The following is a 7,236-nucleotide window of genomic DNA, read 5'->3' on the forward strand; positions in this document are numbered from 1 at the left end:
TAAATGAATAACCGTATTGCAATAAACATGATCAAATCATATTCATGCTCAACGCAAACGCCAAATAACATTTATTTAGGTTTAACACTAATCCCGAAAGTATAGGGAGTGTGCGATGATGATCATATCAATCTTGGAACTACTTCCAACACTCATCATCACTTCACCCTCAACTAGTCTCTGTTTATTCTGTAACTCCTGTTTCGAGTTACTAATCTTAGCAACCGAACAAGTATCAAATACTCAGGGGCTACTATAAACACTAGTAAGGCACACATCAATAACCTGTATATCAAATATACCCTTGTTCACTTTGCCATCCTTCTTATCCACCAAATATTTAGGGCATTTCCGCTTCCAGTGACCATTTCCTTTGCAGTGTAAGCACTCAGTTTCAGGCTTTGGTCCAGCTTTGGTCTTCTTCACGGGAGTGACAACTTGTTTGCCATTCTACTTGAAGTTTCCCTTTCTTTCCCTTTGCCCTTTTCTTGAAACTAGTGGTCTTGTCAATCATCAACACTTGATGTTCTTTCTTGATTTCTACCTTCGTCGATTTCAACATCACGAAGAGCTCGGGAATCGTTTTCGTCATCCCTTGCATACTATAGTTCATCACGAAGTTCTAGTAACTTAGTGATGGTGACTAGAGAATTCTGTCAATCACTATCTTATCTGGAAGATTAACTCCCACTTGATTCAAGCGATTGAAGTACCCAGACAATCTGAGCACATGCTCACTAGTTGAGCGATTCTCCTCCATCTTTTAGCTATAGAACTTGTTGGAGACTTCATATCTCTCAACTCGGGTATTTGCTTGAAATATTAACTTCAATTCCTGGAACATCTCATATGGTCCATGACGTTCAAAACGTCTTTGAAGTCCCGATTCTAAGCCGTTAAGCATGGTGCACTAAACTATCAAGTAGTCATCATATTGAGCTAGCCAAACGTTCATAACGTCTGCATCTGCTCCTGCAATAGGTTTGTCACCTAGCGGTGCATCAAGGACATAATTCTTCTGTGCAGCAATGAGGATAAACCTCAGATCACGGATCCAATCCGCATCATTGCTACTAACATCTTTCAACACAATTTTCTCTAGGAACATATCAAAATAAACATATGAAAGCAACAACGCGAGCTATTGATCTACAACATAATTTGCAAAATACTACCAGGACTAAGTTCATGATAAATTTAAGTTCAATTAATCATATTACTTAAGAACTCCCACTTAGACAGACATCTCTCTAGTCATCTAAGTGATCACGTGATCCAAATCAACTAAACCATGTCCGATCATCACGTGAGATGGAGTAGTTTCAATGGTGAACATCACTATGTTGATCATATCTACTATATGATTCACGCTCGACCTTTCGGTCTCCGTGTTCCGAGGCCATATCTGCATATGCTAGGCTCGTCAAGTTTAACCTGAGTATTCCGCGTGTGCAACTGTTTTGCACCCGTTGTATTTGAACGTAGAGCCTATCACACCCGATCATCACGTGGTGTCTCAGCACGAAGAACTTTCGCAACGGTGCATACTCAGGGAGAACACTTCTTGATTATTAGTGAGAGATCATCTTAAAATGCTACCGTCAATCAAAGCAAGATAAGATGCATAAAGGATAAACATCACATGCAATCAATATAAGTGATATGATATGGCCATCATCATCTTGTGCTTGTGATCTCCATCTTCGAAGCACCGTCATGATCACCATCGTCACTGGCGCGACACCTTGATCTCCATCGTAGCATCGTTGTCGTTATGCCATCTATTGCTTCTACGACTATCGCTACCGCTTAGTGATAAAGTAAAGCAATTACAGGGCGTTTGCATTTCATACAATAAAGCGACAACCATATGGCTCCTGCCAGTTGCCGATAACTTCGGTTACAAAACATGATCATCTCATACAATAAATATAGCATCACGTCTTGACCATATCACATCACAACATGCCCTGCAAAAACAAGTTAGACGTCCTCTACTTTGTTGTTGCAAATTTTACGTGGCTGCTACGGGCTGAGCAAGAACCGTTCTTACCTACGCATCAAAAACCACAACGATAGTTCGTCAAGTTGGTGCTGTTTTAACCTTCGCAAGGACCGGGCGTAGCCACACTCGATTCAGCTAAAGTGAGAGAGACAGACACCCGCCAGCCACCTTTAAGCACGAGTGCTCGTAACGGTGAAACCAGTCTCGCGTAAGCGTACGCGTAATGTCGGTCCGGGCCGCTTCATCTCACAATACCGCTGAACCAAAGTATGACATGCTGGTAAGCAGTATGACTTGTATCGCCCACAACTCACTTGTGTTCTACTCGTGCATATAACATCAACGCATAAAACCTAGGCTCGGATACCACTGTTGGGGAACGTAGTAATTTCAAAAAATTTCCTACGCACACGCAAGATCATGGTGATGGCATAGCAACGAGAGGGGAGAGTGTATGTCCACGTACCCTCGTAGACCGTAAGCGGAAGCGTTATGACAACGCGGTTGATGTAGTCGTACGTCTTCACGATCCGACCGATCCAAGTACCGAACGTACGGTACCTCCGAGTTCAGCACACGTTCAGCTCGATGACGATCCCCGGCTCCGATCCAGCAAAGCTTCGGGGATGAGTTCCGTCAGCACGACGGCGTGGTGACGATGATGATGCTCTACCAGCGCAGGGCTTCGCCTAAACTCCGCGACGATATGACCGAGGTGGAATATGGTGGAGGGGGCACCGCACACGGCTAAGGAACGATCCGTAGATCAACTTGTGTTCTTGTGGGGTGCCCCCCGCCCCCGTATATAAAGGAGCAAGGGGGGAGGAGGCCGGCCCTAGGAGGGGCGCGCCAAGTGTGGAGTCCTACTAGGACTCCCTAGTCCTAGTAGGATTCCACCTCCCTTGTTGGAGTAGGAGAAGGGGAAAGAGGGGGAGAGGAGAAGGAAAGGGGGGCTGCGCCCCTTGTCCAATTCGGACCAGAGGGGGGGGCGCAGGCCTCCTTCCTTTTGGCCTCTCTCCTCTATTCCCGTATGGCCCAATAAGGCCCATATACTCCCCGGCGAATTCCCGTAACTCTCCGGTACTCCGAAAAATACCCGAATCACTCGGAACCTTTCCGAACTCCGAATATAGTCGTCCAATATATCGATCTTTACGTCTCGACCATTTCGAGACTCCTCGTCATGTCCCGATCTCATCCGGGACTCCGAACTCCTTCGGTACATCAAAACTCATAAACTCATAATAAACTGTCATCGAAACCTTAAGCGTGCGGACCCTACGGGTTCGAGAACTATGTAGACATGACCTAGAACTATTCTCGGTCAATAACCAATAGCGGAACCTGGATGCCCATATTGGCTCCTACATATTCTACGAAGATCTTTATCGGTCAAACCGCATAACAACATACGTTGTTCCCTTTGTCATCGGTATGTTACTTGCCCGAGATTCGATCGTCGGTATCCAATACCTAGTTCAATCTCGTTACCGGCAAGTCTCTTTACTCGTTACGTAATGCATCATTCCGTAACTAACTCATTAGTCACATTGCTTGCAAGGCTTATAGTGATGTGCATTACCGAGAGGGCCCAGAGATACCTCTCCGACAATCGGAGTGACAAAACCTAATCTCGAAATACGCCAACCCAACATGTACCTTTGGAGACACCTGTAGTACTCCTTTATAATCACCCAGTTACGTTGTGACGTTTGGTAGCACCCAAAGTGTTCCTCCGGTAAACGGGAGTTGCATAATCTCATAGTTACAGGAACATGTATAAGTCATGAAGAAAGCAATAGCAACATACTAAACGATCAAGTGCTAGGCTAACGGAATGGGTCATGTCAATCACATCATTCTCCTAATGATGTGATCCCGTTAATCAAATGACAACTCATGTCTATGGCTAGGAAACATAACCATCTTTGATTCAACGAGCTAGTCAAGTAGAGGCATACTAGTGACACTATGTTTGTCTATGTATTCACACATGTATTATGTTTCCGGTTAATACAATTCTAGCATGAATAATAAACATTTATCATGATATAAGGAAATAAATAATAACTTTATTATTGCCTCTAGGGCATATTTCCTTCAGATGGACGTAATCCTAGCCCAGCCCGCCCATCGGCCTCCACTTCCTTTTTTCCCCTGCAAGAACGCCCCCGTCTCCACCGCTTTCCTCCGTGACTCCCTCGCCTGTTTCCCCCGTCTCCATCGGTTTCCCCTGTCCACCGCCGCGCGCCGCCAACATGGGATCCCGGTGGGCTAGCTCCCCCTGCGCACGGCACACTCTGCCTTGCCGCCCACCCAGGATCCGCGCTGCTCTCTCCCTCTCCACCACGCCTTACTCCCAAGCCGGCACCCTCCCTTCCTCCCGCTGCATACCAGTCCTTTCGCAGCGGCCACCTCCTTCCTCCTCTCCCCTTCGGCGGCCACCTTCTTCCTCCTCTCTCCTTTAACCTCCTCGATACTTGCGGTGCCTGCCACGGCTACTTCGCAATGGAGCAGCGGCCGGTGGTGTCGTCGTTGGGGATCGATTTCGAGCTGCTCTGCCTTGGACTCGCTGCTGCCCATCCCAACTTGGTGCCAGCGTCAGCAAGCACCTCCTCCCTCGAATGCCGCCCCGGCTAATTCATCCCAGATGTATGCACTTTCCTCTTGGTTACTGATTTGCTGGCAACGACGTTGAGCTCCCGACTACGGCCATGCTATCTGTCGACCTGAAGCTACTGTACTCTGCTCGTCACAAGGTATTGTACTCTGTTTGTCAGAAGAATATTTCTATTTTCTTATAATCCTACATATATTTTTATGAAAAGGGCCATAGCAACCTTACACAACCTACTGATGCATCCTCTCTGCAGCCCATTGCTACCACCGGCCTACCCTGTGTATCTTCCCTGCTCACAATGGATAACAAACAGCCAGCTGACTAATTGATGTCAGACGCTCCCTCTCCTAATACTAATGTTCCAGCCGCTCCACTTCCTCTCCCCACCATCTCCAGAAGAAACTGATGGATTGCTCTTTAAAGTCTGCCTGGCCTCACCTCATTTCCTTCCCATCAGGTCTGTACCACACCACTCATACCCTCCGGTGAGCAACTCACTGCCATTTCCTCCATGTTCTCTATGTATGATATATTGTTGATTGCATCACAAATTTGTAACTTCTCAGGTACTGCGTGCTCAATGATGCCCAAGTAGTCATCTTCATTGGGTTTCCCTCACTGCAAACACAGGCACATTTGGTTTCTGCCTCCTAAAGGTACATAATATTCCAAATTCTCCTCGGTTGCTCCTTCTGTAAATTTGTTTGCTCAACATAAATCTCAATATAATTTTGCCAAGTTCAATATATAACGGCGCACTCTAATTCTCTATATGGAAAAATTGAGCACATACACATTGCATTGCATTTGTATTCTGTTGGTACGTTTTACATTCTTGGCCCCTTCATCCAATTCCACTTCCTTGGGGTTATTAGGCCTCCTGACATGGCTAATGCAGAAAGTTCTTCGCATTATCCAACTGGGCATGGGGTTGGTCATCCACGAGAAGTTTCACGTGGACGTGGACGTGGACGTGGACGGCCACGTCATACGTCATTACCCGATCCTTCTCCTCGAGCAAGCCCATATGTTCCTGCCGATAACCGTCGAACACGTATGGCTAGAAACAGGAACAGAGGTTTGTTAGGCACAAATGTTCTATCAAATAAGTTTTCTTCTGCACAATATATCTTGACATTCATTCTATCATCTACTTCTTGGCATCGATCAAGCAATAGCATCTCGAGAGCAAGATTTATCAGACTTATAACGCGCTGATTAATCTCCCTTCTAATCAGGTCTGGAGCAAAACGAAGAATAGACTTTACCGAGGATGATGCCAACAAATCTATCAGGTATGGCAATACTCACATGCCTATGATGCACCAGGTTTATACATGCTCTCTTTTTATCGATCGATTCGCTTACCCCTTGAGAGATCTATCTTATCTAAGTGCAGATCAAAGGAACATGAACATAGTCCTTCCAAAGAATACAAGAAAGAGTATGTATTACTTCTCACAGCCTATATAAAATAATTCTCACAAAATTTATTTATTTCCCCTTAAAATAATTACAATGCCAGATGTTCTCCTTACGCAGCAAAACAGACAACAAAGATCCAACAACCAATTATGGACAACACGAGTAAGCCAAACATGCATACCATATAGGTACTTCAATTTTTAATTCCAACCTTTGTATTGTCCTATTTATTACTTCCAACTTAACAATGCTAGCTTTGCAATACACGCATGGAAACTTCCACTGTCCTATACCTACGACCAACAAAAAAATCATTTCTTCATTTCATACCCATTTTGCTGAGCTTCCATTGCAACCCAGAAACCTTTTTGCTTCATGCATCATGCCCTTGCTTGCTGCTCTGTCCTTGAGTGCTTATAAATTTTAGATTTGCCATCCATGAAACACCTAGACTGAAATCTTATACTACTTTTCATGACAGATGTTAACATATGGACGAGACAATCAAACAGGAAGGGTCTTGCTATTCATGGCGGATGTTAACATGTGGAGGAGACAATCATACAGGAAGGATCTTCATTACTGGATAATGCTTGAATGCACTGAGTTTCTCTTTGTCTTTTCTTATTTCCCCCCTTGAACCATCAGAGTGCCCATTGCTCAACGTGTATGAGTGTACGAGGGTACTTTTAGTCATAAATCTATAAATACCAAACTGGGTTTGTACTACACTTTGAATGTTAACATGAGGATATCTATTATAATGTCATCTCTGTTTTTTCCAGCTACAGAGTATGTATCTCTTCAAAACTCTCATAAACTGCAGAAATGCCGCCCAGGCTAACCTTCACCACTTAGAAAGTTTTAGATTTTATATACCAACCCCCAATTATTTTCTTTGCTAGGAATCCAACCAACAATTACCATGCCCAAATCTTACATGCATGTGCGATATTAATACGTACATTAACCTGCTAATTAAAACCCCAATATAAATACCATCTATAACTTTATATATATTCACTGTTATATTTGTTGTGTATTAACTATTTTAAAAGCAATATCTTTCAGTTACACGTTTTTATGACTACCACACATCTCTATTTAAGAACAACCATACCATTTTCCATTGTATCCCTACAACTAATATTGGCTTTTGCAAGTACATGGACAACCAGAAGGAAGT

The 7,236-nt window shown here is 44.2% G+C and overlaps 1 long non-coding RNA gene across 1 annotated transcript; it reads left to right on the forward strand.

Annotated features, from left to right (window-relative positions):
• Positions 1-5,675: 5,675 nt before the first annotated feature.
• Positions 5,676-6,204, forward strand: LOC123135187 (uncharacterized). Its single transcript, XR_006465842.1, has 4 exons — positions 5,676-5,703; positions 5,864-5,920; positions 6,025-6,069; positions 6,168-6,204. It is a non-coding gene; the product is annotated as an uncharacterized lncRNA (long non-coding RNA).
• The last annotated feature ends 1,032 nt before the right edge of the window (positions 6,205-7,236 follow it).

This window comes from Triticum aestivum, chromosome 6B, assembly GCF_018294505.1.
Source record: "Triticum aestivum cultivar Chinese Spring chromosome 6B, IWGSC CS RefSeq v2.1, whole genome shotgun sequence".
NCBI lineage: Eukaryota > Viridiplantae > Streptophyta > Magnoliopsida > Poales > Poaceae > Triticum > Triticum aestivum.